This window comes from Taudactylus pleione, unplaced genomic scaffold (genome assembly GCF_031769625.1).
Source record: "Taudactylus pleione unplaced genomic scaffold, aTauple2 ptg000434l, whole genome shotgun sequence".
NCBI classification, from domain to species: Eukaryota; Metazoa; Chordata; class Amphibia; order Anura; family Myobatrachidae; genus Taudactylus; species Taudactylus pleione.
In genome coordinates, this window is record NW_028284836.1 from 526,243 (window position 1) to 543,112 (window position 16,870).

Here is a 16,870-nt window from a genome sequence, read left to right on the forward strand (position 1 = left end):
TGACTAGAAGGGATGCCCTGTGGCTAGAAGGGATGCCCTGTGGCTAGAAGAGATGCCCTGTGACTAGAAGGGATGCCCTGTGACTAGAAGGGATGACCTGTGACTAGAAGGGATGACCTGTGACTAGAAGGGATACTCTGTGACTAGAAGGGATAAGCTGTGACTAGAAGGGATAAGCTGTGACTAGAAAGGATTCCCTGTGGCTAGAAGGGATATGCTGTGATTAGAAGGGATACCCTGTGACTAGAAGGGATGCCCTGTGGCTAGAAGGGATGCCCTGTGACTAGTAGGGATGCTCTGTGACTCGTAGGGATAAGCTGTGACTCGAAGGGATGCCCTGTGACTAGAAGGGATACCCTGTGGCTAGAAGGGATGCCCTGTGACTAGAAGGGATGCTCTGTGACTAGAAGGGATGCTCTGTGACTAGAAGAGATGTCCTGTGACTAGAAGGGATGCCCTATGACTAGAAGGGATGCAATGTGACTAGAAGGGATGCTCTGTGACTAGAAGGGATGCTCTGTGACTAGAAGAGATGCCCTGTGACTAGAAGGGATACCCTGTGACTAGAAGGGATGATGCTCTGTGACTAGAAGGGATGCTCTGTGACTAGAAGAGATGCCCTGTGACTAGAAGGGATGCCCTGTGACTCGAAGGGATACTCTGTGACTAGAAGAGATGCCCTGTGACTAGAAGGGATGCCCTGTGACTAGAAGGGATAAGCTGTGACTAGAAGGGATGCCCTGTGACTAGAAGGGATGCCCTCGGACTAGAATGGATACCCTGTAACTAGAAGGGATGCCCTGTGACTAGAAGGGAGAAGCTGTGACTAGAAAGGATGCCCTGTGAGTAGAAGGGATGCCCTGTGAGTAGAAGGGATGCTCTGTGACTAGAAGGGATACTCTGTGACTAGAAGGGATGCCCTGTGACTAGAAGGGATACGATGTGACTAGAAGGGATGCCCTGTGACTAGAAGGGATGTCCTGTGACTAGAAGGGATACGCTGTGACTAGAAGGGATGATGCTCTGTGACTAGAAGGGATGCCCTGTGACTAGAAGGGATGCCCTGTGACTAGAAGGGATGATGCTCTGTGACTAGAAGGGATGCCCTGTGACTAGAAGGGATGCCCTGTGACTAGAAGGGATGATGCTCTGTGACTAGAAGGGATGCCCTGTGACTAGAAGGGATGCTCTGTGACTAGAAGGGATGATGCTCTGTGACTAGAAGGGATAAGATGTGACTAGAAGGGATGCGCTGTGACTAGAAGGGATGATGCTCTGTGACTAGAAGGGATACGCTGTGACTAGCAGGGATGCCCTGTGACTAGGAGGGATGCCCTGTGACTAGAAGGGATGCCCTGTGACTAGAAGGGATGCCCTGTGACTAGAAGGGATGATGCTCTGTGACTAGAAGGGATACTCTGTGACTAGAAGGGATGCCCTGTGACTAGAAGGGATACGATGTGACTAGAAGGGATGCCCTGTGACTAGAAGGGATGCCTTGTGACTAGAAGGGATGCCCTGTGACTAGAAGGGATACGCTGTGACTAGAAGGGATGCTCTGTGACTAGAAGAGATGCCCTGTGACTAGAAGGGATGCCCTGTGACTAGAAGGGATAAGCTGTTACTAGTAGGGATTCCCTGTGACTAGAAGGGATGCCCTGTGACTAGAAGGGATGTCCTGTGACTAGAAGGGATGCCCTGTGACTAGAAGGGATAAGCTGTGACTAGAAGGAATACCCTGTGACTAGAAGGGATGCCCTGTGACTAGAAGGGATAAGCTGTGACTAGAAAGGATGCCCTGTGACTAGAAGGATTGCCCTGTGGCTAGAAGGGATGCCCTGTGACTAGAAGGGATGCCCTGTGACTAGAAGAAATGCCCTGTGACTGGAAGAGATGCCCTGTGACTAGAAGGGATGCCCTGTGACTAGAAGGGATGCCCAGTGACTAGAAGGGATAAGCTGTGACTAGAAAGGATGCCCTGTGACTATAAGGAATACCCTGTGACGAGAACGGATGCCCTGTGACTAGAAGATATAAGCTGTGATTAGAAGGGATACCCTGTGACTAGAACGGATGCCCTGTGACTAGAAGGGATGCCCTGTGACTAGAAGGGATAAGCTGTGACTAGAAAGGATGCCCTGTGACTAGAAGGAATACCCTGTGACTAGAACGGATGCCCTGTGACTAGAAGGGATGTTCTGTGACTAGAAGGGATGCCCTGTGACTTGAAGAGATGCCCTGGGACTAGAAGTGATGCCCTGTGACTAGATGGGATGCTCTGTGACTAGAAGGGATGCCCTGTGACTAGAAGGGATGCTCTGTGACTAGAAGGGATGCCCTGTGACTAGAAGGGATGCCCTGTGACTAGAAGGGATAAGCTGTGACTAGAAGGGATGCCCTGTGACTAGAAGGAATACCCTGTGACTAGAAGGGATGCCCTGTGACTAGAAGGGATGCCCTGTGGCTAGAAGGGATGCCCTGTGACTAGAAGGAATACCCTGTGACTAGAAGGGATATGATGTGACCAGAAGGGATGCCCTGTGACTAGAAGGGATGCCTTGTGACTAGAAAGGATACTCTGTGACTAGAAGGGATACTCTGTGACTAGATGGGATGCCCTGTGACTAGAAGGGATGCCCTGTGACTTAAAGGGATATGCTGTGACTAGAAGGGATACTCTGTGACTAGAAGGGATGCCCTGTGGCTAGAAGGGATGCCCTGTGACTAGAAGAGATGCCCTGTGACTAGAAGAGATGCCCTGTGACTAGATGGGATACTCTGTGACTAGAAGGGATACCCTGTGACTAGAAGGGATGCTCTGTGACTAGAAGGGATGCCCTGTGACTAGAAGGGATGCTCTGTGACTAGAAGGGATGCCCTGTGACTAGAAGGGATACTCTGTGACTAGAAGGGATGCTCTGTGACTAGATGGGATGCTCTGTGACTAGATGGGATGCTCTGTGACTAGAAGGGATACGCTGTGACTAGAAGGGATGCCCTGTGACTAGAAGGGATACGCTGTGACTAGAAGGGATGCCCTGTGACTAGAAGGGATACGCTGTGACTAGAAGGGATGCCCTGTGGCTAGAAGGGATGTGACTAGAAGGGCTGCCCTGTGACTAGAAGGGATGCCCTGTGACTAGAAGGGATGCCCTGTGACTAGAAGGGATAAGCTGTGACTAGAAGGGATGCCCTGTGACTAGAAGGGATTCCCTGTGACTAGAAGGGATGCCCTGTGGCTAGAAGGGATGCCCTGTGACTAGAAGGGATGCCCTGTGACTAGAAGGGATGCTCTGTGACTAGAAGGGATGCCCTGTGACTAGAAGGGATACGATGTGACTAGAAGGGATGCCCTGTGACTAGAAGGGATGCCTTGTGACTAGAAAGGATACTCTGTGACTAGAAGGGATACTCTGTGACTAGAAGGGATACCCTGTGACTAGAAGGGATGCTCTGTGACTAGAAGGGATGCCCTGTGACTAGAAGGGATGCTCTGTGACTAGAAGGGATGCCCTGTGACTAGAAAGGATACTCTGTGACTAGAAGGGATACTCTGTGACTAGAAGGGATGCTCTGTGACTAGATGGGATGCTCTGTGAGTAGAAGGGATACGCTGTGACTAGAAGGGATGCCCTGTGACTAGAAGGGATACGCTGTGACTAGAAGGGATGACCTGTGACTAGAAGGGATACGCTGTGACTAGAAGGGATGCCCTGTGGCTAGAAGGGATGTGACTAGAAGGGCTGCCCTGTGACTAGAAGGGCTGCCCTGTGACTAGAAGGGATGCCCTGTGACTAGAAGGGATACGCTGTGACTAGAAGGGATGCCCTGTGACTAGAAGGGATAAGCTGTGACTAGAAGGGATGCCCTGTGACTAGAAGGGATGCTCTGTGACTAGAAGAGATGCCCTGTGACTAGAAGGGATGCCCTGTGACTAGAACGGATGCCCTGTGACTAGAAGGGATGCTCTGTGACTAAAAGGGATTCCCTGTGACTAGAAGGGATGTCCTGTGACTAGAAGGGATGCCCTGTGACTAGAAGGGATGCCCTGTGACTTAAAGGGATATGCTGTGACTAGAAGGGATACTCTGTGACTAGAAGGGATGCCCTGTGGCTAGAAGGGATGCCCTGTGACTAGAAGAGATGCCCTGTGACTAGAAGAGATGCCCTGTGACTAGATGGGATGCCCTGTGACTAGAAGGGATGCCCTGTGACTAGAAGGGATACCCTGTGACTAGAATGGGATGCCCTGTGACTAGAAGGGATACCCTGTGACTAGAAGGGATGCCCTGTGACTAGAAGGGTTGCCCTGTGACTAGAAGGGATAAGCTGTGACTAGAAGGGATGCTCTGTGGCTAGAAGGGATGTCCTGTGACTAGAAGGGATACCCTGTGACTAGAAGGGATACGATGTGACTAGAAGGGATGCCCTGTGACTTGAAGGGATGCCTTGAGACTAGAAAGGATACCCTGTGACTAGAAGGGATACTCTGTGACTAGATGGGATGCTCTGTGACTAGAAGGGATATGATGTGACTAGAAGGGATACCCTGTGACTAGAAGGGATGCTCTGTGACTAGAAGGGATGCCCTGTGACTAGTAGGGATGCTCTGTGACTAGAAGGGATGCCCTGTGACTAGAAAGGATACTCTGTGACTAGAAGGGATACTCTGTGACTAGATGGGATGCTCTGTGACTAGATGTGATGCTCTGTGACTAGAAGGGATACGCTGTGACTAGAAGGGATGCCCTGTGACTAGAAGGGATACGCTGTGACTAGAAGGGATGCCCTGTGACTAGAAGGGATGCCCTGTGACTAGAACGGATGCCCTGTGACTAGAAGGGATGCCATGTGACTAGAAGGGATGTCCTGTGACTAGAAGGGATGCCCTGTGACTAGAATGGATGCCCTGTGACTAGAAGGGATGCCCTGTGACTAGAAGGGATGCCCTGTGACTAGAAGGGATACTCTGTGACTAGAAGGGATGCCCTGTGGCTAGAAGGGATACCCAGTGACTAGAAGGGATGCCCTGTGACTAGAAGGGATGCCCTGTGACTAGAAGGGATGCCCTGTGACTAGAAGAGATGCCCTGTGACTAGAAGGGATGCCCTGTGACTAGGAGCTCTGTGAACTCAAAGTAGTATGGCGCCCCCATTTACATACACTCCCAAATATATATATATATATATATATATATATATTATACCCCTGGAAATGAGCATGGAGCCCCTGGCAATGGGCATGGTGCCCCTGGCAACGGGTATGGAACACCTGACAAGAAGCATGAAACCCAGAGTCCCCGGGCAACTAGAATGAAACCCTTGGCAATGAGCATAAAACCCCTGATAACGAGCATGAGACCCCTGACAACGAACAGGTAATTTTAAAAGTAATTAGAAGCCTTACTGTGGGGCATAAAATGTTGTCAGGGGGCAAATATTTAAGTGGCACATTGGGGCGGTGGGGAGTGCCGGGCAGGGGATTCAGCACTGGGGTAGGGGAAAGTGCCGGGCGGTAGCTGATTCTTGCCGGGCGTTGTTCCCGCAACAAACAGCCTGGGGAGAACACTGGGGCTGTCTGTCCATACTGTGATTAGCAGGTATCGCTTCCAATGGGAAGTCACTGCCAGTCACAGTCCCTTCGGGTGGTGGATTTTACTAGGGGGGGGTGCTGCAGACCCTTGGTAAAATCTGACACTGATCATGTGTCTGAGGGCCTGATTCAGAGCCGAACGCTCTGACCAGAGCACTCGCTCTGAATCGGTGCCTTCCTCCATGAAAATGGAGCGGCCTCCTGGCCGCTCGCATAGCTGTGGGTGACCACCCACAGCATATGCGAGCGGCCAAAAAGATGGTTGCGATGGTCAAGACCATCACGACCATCGGGCTTGCGACGAGACTCTGCGGTAGGGTCTCGCTGCCGCAAGCCCAGGAGTGATTTTGGCTCTATTAGAGCCAAAATCACTCCCACTGACATCATTACCGATTCCCATGGGAACGCCTCTGTCTGGCAGCCACGCCCCCGGCACGCCCACCAAAGGGGGCGTGCTGTCACTCACCATCGACAGCACGCCCCCTTTGGTGCGAGACCCCGAGCGACGTATTCCTCGTCGCTCGCCGGGTCTCGCGCATGCGCACGACGGAGCTCCCTCCATTGTGCTCATGCGCATTTGCACAACATCGACCCGCTTGCGAGCATCCTTTGCTCGCGAGCGAGTCTGAATGACCCCCTGAGTTCGCAGCCACTTTGTGCCTGCAACACTCCCATAGTAAGCCCATAAGACGGACCACCTTTGTGCAGGAACGCCCCATATCTTTCCGATAAACTTCTGATACTGTGAGTCTCAATCGCAACTGCGACTCTGTGCGTACGTCCAGTAGCAAAAATAAATCGCTCGCCTCCTCCGATCCAGAATCGGACTCTTGCCGCCTTACTTGAACCGATAGTTTTTTTTTTTTCCCCTCAGCGCTGACATTTTCCAGCAGTGATATTTAGTTCATGCGCTGCGTTTCCTAGCTGAGAGAAGGAACCAACTCTCCTGAGAATAATATATACAGCACATGATAACTTCAATGGATATTGGTGGCCCCCAGTGTAGAGAGCAACCTTTCACTTAGAGCCTGTAATAAGCTCTCCCCAAGGAACTCCGCCGACTAATCTGCACAGAGAGAGTTTAACCTCGGAATCCTGACTTTCTAATCAGCCTTGGAGGAATGTAAATGATAAAGCTGCTGCCATTATACAATAATGAGGCCGCCTGCACCGTTCGTCGCCTGCGCGGCACAGCGTGTGTTAAAGAGGAGCTTCATGTGTAGTAAAAAATTATGTTACTATACTTCTCAGCACTTCAGAGGGGCAGGACGGACACATATTTAGCCACTGAGGACAAAATTTACATTTTGCAGACAGGAACGGAATGCACAAGTTGGCACCCCGGTGCACTGAATGCTGGCACTCACAAACAGGGCACAGGAATTCCGACAGGGGTAAGAATCCCGGCTCCACAATCCAGGTGGCTGCAATCCCGAAGGTAAGTTTTAAGGTTAGGGGATAGGGTTAGGTATTAGGGGGAGGGTATGGGTTAGACTGCAGGGGGGAGGGTTAGGCCACAGGGGGGAAGTTTAAGGCTGCAGGGGTAGGGTTACTCTGCAGGGGGGTAGATTATGGGTAGGCTACGTGAGGGGATGGTTACTGTTAGGCTGCAGGGGGTAGGTCTGCCATAGGGCCGGTGCGTGTTTGGATGCTGCGACTGATGGTAGCGTATGGATGCACTAATCAGTATTACAGCGCGCACGATCTCTAAAAGTGGGCGTTTCAGTCCTAGCATATTCGGCCACATAGATGTACATAAGGGGAGGAGCCTGTAGCGGCATTTGCATAAAGTCGCAAACCGGGCGACCGCCAATGACGCTGCTGCGTGTGACTCAGAATCAGGCCCATTGGTCCAGGTTAGATCATAGTGCGCCATACCATTGGTCACCTTTGTCTCTGCATAATGATACAAAAGAACCGAGCAGACACACTTCCATGTAAGTTATTGCAGTTTTCTCTCTGACCTCAGGAGGGAGCTCTATCACCTTTGTGTCAGCTCCTCCAAGAGATACATCTCCATCTCTCTCTCTCTCTCTCTCTCTCTGTCTCTATATATATATACATATATATATATATATATATATATATATATATCTTTGTCCTATATCTAGGCTGCATAGTGGGTGTCCTGGCCAATACCTAAAGGGGAACTGCACCTTTTAGAGAATGATTTGTTTTGTAGGCCAGAGTTCTTCAACAACACACAGATCCGCGGTGTAGGCACACTTATATCCAACGCTCAGGTAACACATAGGGCCTATTCATTAAACGTAAAAATTCTCTGGAGATAATTAGCTTTAGAACTCTCATGGAGTTCTAGCTAATTATAGGTGGAATTCATCATTCCACCTCCCTATAACTATCTATTCCGAAAAGCTGTCATTTTTGCGATGACAGCTTTTCGGGAAATAGATACTTTTCCTGCCTACACTACCTTATCGCGTCTGGAAACAGTGCTGCGCATGCGCTGTTACATCTGTAAAACCAGCGCATGCGCAGCACTGCCTACAGATGCGTTAAGTTTTGTACCCCCCACGACCCCCCCCACCCCCCTCCCCCCTCCGCTCACCTTCTCCCCCCCCTCCCCGACTTACCTGTCCGCGCAGCAGCCTCCGCTCCGTCCTGCTGGTCTGTCATGTGGTTTCCCTGCAGACCACATGACAGATTAGAAAAAAAATAATAATTTTTTTTCTTTTTCTAAACTTTCTTGTGCTCTGCTGGGGAGCACACATGTCCGACCAGCCTCCGGAGCCTGAGGACGGAGCAGAGCGCCGGAGGGACTCGTTGGGGGACCTGCACACGCTGATACAGGTTAGTGGATTCTGCTATTCGCCACCTCACAGTGGCGAATAGTAACTGCATCAAATTCCGAAAATTTATAATTTTCGGAATTTGATGAATACCATAATTTCCACATCCCCATACTAATGTACTAATGTACCCATACTAATGTACTAATACTAATGTACTAATGTACCCATACTAATGTACTAATGTACTAATGTATGGGGAGTGTGGAAATTAACGCAGGGGAACTTAGCAAGGAGATATCAGTGATATCTCCTGTGTTAAGTCTGTTCATGAATACCAAAATAACGTTATTTAAGGAAAATGTCCTTAAAAACTTTATTTTAGTGTTGATGAATAGGCCCCATAGACCCGAATTCATCTCTTGTCATAATTTTCATGGCAACCACCAAAAGAATCTGCCTGGGCAGCAAATTTCATTAAATGTAAAGATCCCCTACAGAAATACATAGAGTTTATATTCCACTTACAACACTCTCCAGTCTTAGTGAATTGTAAATTTGCTAAATGACTCTTTCGATATTGGGATTTGTCTGAAATACTTCTCTTGTCCTCCTCTGGCTCCGGTCTCCTGATAGCTCATTATATTGCTAAGCATGTTCATTACACTTGATGTATTACAATCTCCCCGCGATGCATAGCATCATGCATTCAGGCAAATTGTAATAGATTAATGTAAGTACAGGCTTTGGCCAAGATATTAGTTGTACAGTAAATTGGAAATAGGATTTAATAGCCCGTGAGAAGATTTACTACGATAGTTTCACAACTGTGAACCGCGTTAGTGCATTCCTATTTGTTTAGTGTGTTAGTATTTGAGATGTATGTTTAATTGTGGGGGAAGTGTTTTTTTCTTATGCAGGTCAGACTTCCTGTTGAGCCACAGAAAGGAGGAAATACTTATGTATAAGACACTAGTTAAGTGGAAAGGACATTTTTCAAAAAGGTCTCCTCCCCGGCAGCACTGGGCGGTAACGGTTAGAGTAGCTTTACTGCTTGCCAGGCCGGTAAGTTGTCCATCGGCACATGCGTGATCCCGTACGCAGTCAAAATGGATCCAGCGTCCATATGTTCACGCCATTCTGCGCGAACATACTCAGAACTACGATAATCGGCTGATCTGCGACCGATGCTGCCTCTTTGTACGCCGTCGATTGGATTTGTGAAGCCGCCATTGGGCGCCTCGCTTCAAATCCCAATGGCTGCGACACTTGCATATTTTGACAAAGCCGCTGCGTACAAATGTGCATCAGCGATGACATTAGCGCCATCCCTGAATCACGTTCCCAGTTACAATAAATTTGATTAAAAATATAATAATAATAATATTAAAGTATTTTTTTACCGTGGGTTCCCCCGTTATTGGGATGCTGAGATGGCGCTAGCTATCAGGGGACAGGAGCTGTACTTGTACCGCTGCTGTCTGTGTATAATAGGGCTCCCCGCTCACAGGAGGACGCTGAACTGGAAGTGTCGCTGTAGGAACTGTTTCCTTTTCCTCTGGATCAGCACAATTACAATTTATATAAGGTAGAACTATATCTGTATCTCTTTGTAACTATGTGAGACTACTGACGGGCACTGCGTCCGGCCATGGGAGTAACTACCATAGGTGTAAGGGGTGCAGCTGCTATGGGGCCCAGAGCTGAGGGGGGCCCAAATTCCTTGTCAAAGTTACCTAGGTATTCCCTCCAGTTGCTACATACATCTGCAGTTGTGTCCCTATGGGGAATCTTTTTAAGACGTATATTAGTGTAAATTACTAGATGTATTTTCATATATATACTGGATTGAGTGGAATCGGTATGTAATGCTGTTTTGCCACCGGATCAAATACTGACAGCGGCAGCCCGATGGACCGAAATCCCAACTGCAGCAGGTAAGTACCCTAACCCTCTCCTCTCCCTACCCTAAGCCCCCCTTAGTGGTGCCTATCCCTAACCTCCCCCCTAGTGCCTAACCCTAACCTCCCCCTGTTAGTGCCTAAACCTAACCCCCCCTCCCCGCACCCTAAACCTTACCCTCCCGACGGGGGTGCCTAACCCTAACCGCCCCCTAGTTGTGCCTAACCCACCTTTTCCAACTCTGACCCTCCTGGGGGGGCTTAACCCCAAGTCCCCCCGGGGGGCCCTAAACCTAACCTTTCCCCCCCTCGGCTAAACGCTAAGACACCCGGGTTACCTTCATTCGGTATGTCAGGTGTCAGGATTTTGTAGTGGGATAGGTGTTGGGATTTCGATGCCTATCCTTTGTTCCATGTTGGGATGTCAATGTCGGGATATCGTCGGGTTGCCTTTCAAAAGGTGCAGAACAGTTTACATGTGTATATTGCAGGCAGAGAGAGAGCACGTGACACAACATACATGGAAACTGTACAAAACTAATCAGATATTAAACCGATACGACATAGGTCGACAGTTACGCCATGTTCTTGCTTGTTTTTATAAAGGGCCTATTAATGAGAGTAGAGGCTTAGATCCAGCCATGATGGCAGTTTTCAACGGATATCGGGCTTCTGCTTATTTATCAAGTCTGGTGTGTCGGCCATCGCTGGGTTTGTCATGTGATAGCTTTCCCATACAGAGCGTGGGTAAATTAGTTATCGCGTATTTACCAAGTACAGTGGCGGTTCCTTCCCTGCTAGTGCCTCATGATGGCGTTATTGAAATAACGCATTTATTTATTTTTATTAAAAGTATATAAGAAAATTTAGTTTTGATCTTTTGTTTTACTTTTTCTTTTATATATACGTTTGGCAATTTTATGGAATTTGCAGTTCGCATATGTGTGACTCGGCAGGGCAACGTCATGCAAACGCAGAAGGGGCCCCAACTGCCCGGCAGTGTCACTGCTTACTGCTGCCGCCCTGTTGCAGGGAAAGTGTAATTTAGTTTCTTTTCCAATTGAAAATATTGTGACAAGTACATGGCGAATAGGTAGGTCACTCGGAGTACAGTATGTAGGAATTATGAACAATAATGGCCCAATGTAAATGCATTGTAGAATTGACTTTTTGGTTAAACGTGTCCCATCCTGTCTGTGTGTTTTTCTGTGGACACTTTCTAGTACAGTTTATTTAGCTCCTACTGGTCCCGATACCTCTCATCTTTGGTGCCCATAGTCAGCCATCTGTCAGCATCCTGTCCTGTGTCATAAACTTAATGTCACGTGACCCTAACTGAGTAGGGCAAATAGATATTTGCCAATCATTACTCCCAACATGGGGCCAATTTATCAACAGTCGCAAAGTTCCCACCCTAACTACAATTTCTTATTGCAGCAGTAAGGAATGATTTTAGCAATATATCAGAATTCTCTCACCATGACCGTGGCTCCGATGAGAGAGCCCTTCCCCGAAAGAGTACATACAGAAGGAAGGTGATAGATTATGCTTTACGGCCGGATCCGGACCCATGGTGCCTGCTGCACATTTTTGCGGTCCCTATGGAAAGCTATATGGAGTAGACTGCTTATGCAGAGGGATAGCTCTCACATGTGCAATTGAATAGCCCCCATACTTAAATACTGCTGTATTTTAAGGATGACCACAAAACTACTAGGCCCCCATATCCGATGATGTCAGTAAAATGACATAACTGCTTTAGGGAAACACCTCCCTGATGTATTAGCCAAGGTAACAAAATGCGTTGGGTCCTGAGATGTCACATGTAAGCAGCACAGTTCTCTGGTGATCGCTTTTCCAAATTAACATCAGCTGTCATCGCGGAAGGGACCCTGGTAGGTGGACTCATCCCTCTCTATAGACTAAGAAACGTTCAGCATTATACGCCAAGCACCGCCTGATATCCACACTGCGCTGGTCTTTGCGCTACGCATTTCAGTGTCTGTATTAAAGATTTTTTTTATTTTTAACTAATTACAGTATTAGCAGCAGGTGGCTTTGCAGTCAAGTGTTACATATTATATGTCCTGAATTGCTATTGTGTTGTTTATAGAGATTTTTACATTGTGTATAGATTTTTTTGCATTTCAGGTTTTTATCGGATATATACCGTATTATTGGTCGCAAATAAAGGAGGATAATAATAATAAGAATAATTACACAGGTCTGAGAAATGTAAGGTATTGAAAGCTTTTTTAATAATACTTTTATATTCTTAATAATACTCCTGTGTACATCAAGAAATAGTATATTTAAAAAAATTACCACATCACATTTACATATAAGGGGGTTACATACATTTTAAGAATTGTAGAAGTGTAATTGTTTTTGACATATTTATTGTGAAATACGAAGAAGTGTAGATGATATCCCTGTGTTTTTGTCTTAATTACATAATAAAATAACAATAAAATCAAACAATAATAGAAACAAAATCATTAAAATCATAATTATTGAAAAAAATCATTAATATCTTGGTTTTTTTGTCTTCAAACTTTGTTTTGTCGCTTTTCGCTTATAAACTTTTTCTGTGTCGTCTCTGTGTATCATCCAGCAGTAGTCAGCCATCATGCTGATGTCCCAATGAACCTGGATTATTCGGGAAATGCTCAATATGGGAATTCAATAAATTTACCTTTAAACTCATATTGCAGCCAAGGTTCTGTAACTATTAAGCATTCCATGACAATTTTTTTGTAGTTTGTATCCTTGACATTGCCTAAACATTTTGAAATCACTTGTTTGAATGAAGTCCACGCCGAAAGTTCCACAATATTCATTACACTCTCAAAATATTAATCTTTTATTAACTTTCTAATGTCAGGGCCTGTAAAAATGCCTTCATTAAGTTTAGCATCGGATAGGTTAGGGAATTTGGTGCAAACATATTTGGAAGTTTCTCCATCTTTAGACAGTGCAAACAAATTGTTTCATCAGTCCTAATTTTATATGTAGAGGTGGAAGTAAAACTTTATTTGGATCTACTAAACTGGATTTGATTAAAAAAAATTTTTCCATTTTTCGAGCTGGCCAATTCTTTTTTTGCCAGCGTAAGTTTTTAGCTCTGCTATCCCATTCACAGAGAAAACATGGGAATTTAGTGTAACCTTGTTGCTGGCCAAGTACCATGCATAGAATTTTAAGTTCTCCACATATTAACCAGTTGTGTCTTGCATATCCAATCAGTTCCAAATCAGTTTAAAAATGTTCATATGTTTCTTTAAGATAGATTGAATGTGCTAATTGTATTGATGCGTATGTGTTGTCATTGTGCAATAAAAACAGCTTCCTTTTGAAGAATCTACTGTATGAATAACCTCCATTCTTCCGGGTTGTATTCAATAGCAAACTTTTGCATTAAGCCTTTGATATCATTGCAATAAACGATATTGTCCTATTTCATAAAAAAATTTGTAAATTCCTCTGCTCTTCGTCGATGCCAAAAATATATAGTGTCGGGATCTAAAAAATAGTTTTCCTTCAAACAAGATCCAAGCAGCTCGGCTACACCTTTGGGGAGTCCAAGATCCTTTACCAAATAATTTAGTTGATTCTGTTTCAGCGGTCGCGGTATATTATGTGTGTAGTTTGTACTGTGTGTATGTGGTGGTAGGCAGGGGTTAAAATGAGCCGGAACAGGGCAAAACTGTTGCATTTGTTGTATTTGGTTCCACCTTCTCCAGCTGACCTTGTTGTTGTTGTTGTTGTTGTTGTGTGTGTGAAATGTTCCTTTAGACAGTATGGGGTTTAGGCCCTTTGTAAATTTCAGCTCCAGGCCCATGTGGACCTTCATCTGGCACTGGGCGGGGGGAAGTTTTATGACTAGAACTGAATTGCAACGTTCTATACTACCGACTGAATTCATTTAAGACCATGTTTTATAATAAATGTAGGCAGAATACGATTATTACTTTAAAGAATATGAAAAAAATTACTTATTCATAAATACTCGCTTTGCAGAACAACGTAATGTGATATGCAAAATCGAGAGTCATTTTTGTGTTCAGAAGCCAAAAATCTATAAGTAACATATAAATTCATTAAAGAAGCTTTTTCATCGCAGACCTGTGTTATTATTATTATGGCTTAGATCCTGGGGAGTTTTGGATGATAAGGGTAGCAGCACTAATTGATTCTTAGATTTGGATTATCACTAAAGGTCTGGTCGGAGTTATAAGTATTTTATGTAGACTATAGTTATTTATTTGTAATATCAGTAAATATGGTTATTTGGTAGGCAGTAATATTAGGCTTTCTATACTATCCCTTTAAAGTGGGACACTCATGCATTACACAGGTTCTGTGGTGTAAATTCATGAGTGTCCCAGTTTAAAGGGATGATATGGTAAGCCTAGTAATATAGATTTAAGACATTGGGGGATATTTCTAAAAACAAAAATTGTGATCTTGATTTTGTTGCATCCTATCAAAAATAATAATAATAATAATAATAATAATAATAATAATAATAATAAAAAACAATCGTCTGGTTGCTTAGAGAGAAACCTCCTTTCACTATGCATCATGTTCCTCATTGTGTCCTGTATCTTCATATAATCTTTTCTGATATAATCTTGCACATATATATATATATACACTACTAACGAGCAATTGTGAATTTACAGTGATTGTCTTGTTTACCCGTAGTCCTATAAGATTGCCCTGTAGGTGACATTAGTTGCTTTTTCTCCTGACATCAACACAAAAAGATTTAGGGGTCTATTTACTAAGCAGTGTTAGGAGACAGAGTGCAAAGTGATAAGGTGCCATCCAATCAGCTCCCAACTGTCATCTCACAGGCTGTGTTTGAAAAATGACAGTTGGGAGCTGATTGGCTGGTACCTTATCACTTTGCACCTTGTCTTCTAACACTGTTTAGTAAATAGACCCAATAGTTTGTAAGCGACATGCAAAAGGGCAACGTGAAGTTCTCTGTGAGCAAAACAGTCTCCACTTAGGTCAACTCAGGCCACGTTAAGTGTCTGTCCCTCTGCTTTTCTTTATTGTCATGCCAGAGCTGACTCTTACCGGGAATTGGACTCGTTTGACATTAAAGAATTGTTTTTTCACATAAATGAAATAGGAACTGTAATGAAAGGGAAAAACTGACATTTTGTATCAGTAAACAGGGCTTATATCAATGATTCTGGAGAATCTGGATAATACGTATTAATCTGTAGATTGATATCGTTGTCACATACCTTGAACAGTAAGCCAAGGAAGCGCTTGGACGTCTGTTTTTTCATGGACTTGCTTCACTAAAATCGTCACTGCTCGGCCCCCTTTTGTCGTACATTAATGTGTCATACACCTAAACCTTCCTTTTTAGAATAGTGACAACTGTATCAAAACAGACAGACACCTACCAGGGACTAGAATTGAATGTTCAGCACTAGAGATTAGTAACATAAATCTGTTCCACCAAAATGTTTTACGTTGCATGAAACCAGTCTAGTCGCTCTGTAGAGTACACATTGCCTGTAACATGGACACTTACTTGAGGTTAATTTAGGTCAGCCTACTGAGGAATACTGATGCTAGAGAATGATTCATGTCAACATTGTCCTAGAGCTCCATCTAGTGGTCAGGATGAAAAATGCAACATGTATCTTTCAGAATTATATTTATGTGATGCTTAGGCAACTCGTGGGTCTTTTTGTGGAACTAGAAGTCACAGCATATCTTTCCAGCCACATACTGTGTTGGTACTTAGTTCCACAATAAATGGAGAATCACAGGTTGCCTATGACTGAAATACTAAACTAAAAAGACTACAGTTTTACTAAACTGATTAATACTGCCAAGGTTTTCTTGTGTTATCTGTCAATAACAAGTTCCATTTGAGCTCTCCTGCATTTTAAAGCCTCTCCCATAATACATTTACTGTTAGATATGTTTTACAAATATCTGTTTTTATTGTCTTACATTAAATAGGTAATATTTAATGCTCCCTCCTCCCTGTTTACCCCATCTGTATCATGCCTGTCTGTCTTCCCCTCCCTTTTAGAATGTAAGCTCTTGCGAGCAGGGCCCTCTTCCCTCTTGTGCTTCTCCTTACTTTATTTTCATCTACTTCTTACTCACCACTAGGGAACCTAACACTTGGTTGCTTACGCTCTGCCGCTTATTTGGGTGTTATGGTCACCAATGTAGAAATGTATATTATCCGTGTCCTTGTCCTGCATTGTATTGTACTGTAAGTAACCTTTTTGGTTATGTACTTTGTAAGGCGCTGTGGAACTTGTGACGCCATATAAATAAATGATGATAATATTAATGCATTAAAATTAATGCAATTACAGGACACCTACACACATCATTGGAAAACCTGTATTCAATTATTATGGGGTTACAGAGCATGATTTGCAAATAGATTTGAGTGGAGTATTAATCAGCCTTTATTTAGATACAGTACACTTGGTCATATTGGCATGTGCCTACCCAGAGTTCCTTGCAGCCAGTGTAATCCTCCATTCACAGGTTCTCTGAGGAAATGCTGTTTCTGGACTGTCTGTGAGTTGGTAAGCACCAGTAACAATATACAACAATTGTTCTGTGTTCTCTCTA

The 16,870-nt window shown here is 45.0% G+C and overlaps 1 protein-coding gene across 1 annotated transcript in view; it reads left to right on the forward strand.

Moving 5' to 3' along the window:
* Nucleotides 1-16,870, forward strand: part of XKR6 (XK related 6) — a 320,864-nt gene that overhangs the window by 290,832 nt on the left and 13,162 nt on the right. The gene's annotated exons all lie outside the window — the stretch shown is intronic.